We start from the raw sequence: 800 nt of genomic DNA on the forward strand, positions 1-800 counted from the left end.
ATTTTGGATGGTAAAAGAAAAAAAAAACTCACATTAATTCAATTTTAGGTAAAATGATGTGAAAATTTAATGGAAAAAGTTTGAATGAGGTTAAAAATAAATATTGATTCTTTTGTAGTTTTTTTAAAATTTAATTTCTTTAGAAAGGAAAGTTTTGGTTTATGATTTAAGTTTTAGGTAAATCGATATTTCCATTATCATGATCTTGATAATTCCAACATTTTCGTAAATTTGATGCATCGTAAACATTGACATTAAATCTTGTGTGTGTCTTATAAAATAATTAATTATTAAAATTTTTTAATATGTCTAAATTCTAGTAGGTAAATGGTTGGTTTGAAAAATGAGCTAATTTATTTATTAATATAACAAAGTATCATTATCTATCAGTGATAGACTGCGATAAATGTCTATCGCAGTCTTCCACGATCTATCACAATAATATATAAACACATATAAGAAAATGAAATTTAAAGAAAGGTTTAAAAAGTGAAATAATAAAGTACAAAGTCATTTATTTTAAAAAAGGGGAAAAAAAAGAGTACAAACACATTTAGGAAAAGAACTTAGGTGCAATTGGGTTGCACCTATCTTTTATGCAACTTGGACAACACCCAATGTAATTGTGCCATGAATTTTTTTAAGTGATTTTTTTTTGTGTGTGAGTAAAAGAAATAGAGAATAGGTTGCACCTAATCATTCTCTTTCTGGAGTGTCCGACACTCGGATATTGGAGATGGGGACAAAATAAAATATCAATGTCTAACCCAATTTGAAAATTTGTTCAAAATTATAGACAT

Source organism: Benincasa hispida, chromosome 7 (genome assembly GCF_027475165.1).
Source record: "Benincasa hispida cultivar pf3 chromosome 7, pf3_genome.v1.1, whole genome shotgun sequence".
NCBI classification, from domain to species: Eukaryota; Viridiplantae; Streptophyta; class Magnoliopsida; order Cucurbitales; family Cucurbitaceae; genus Benincasa; species Benincasa hispida.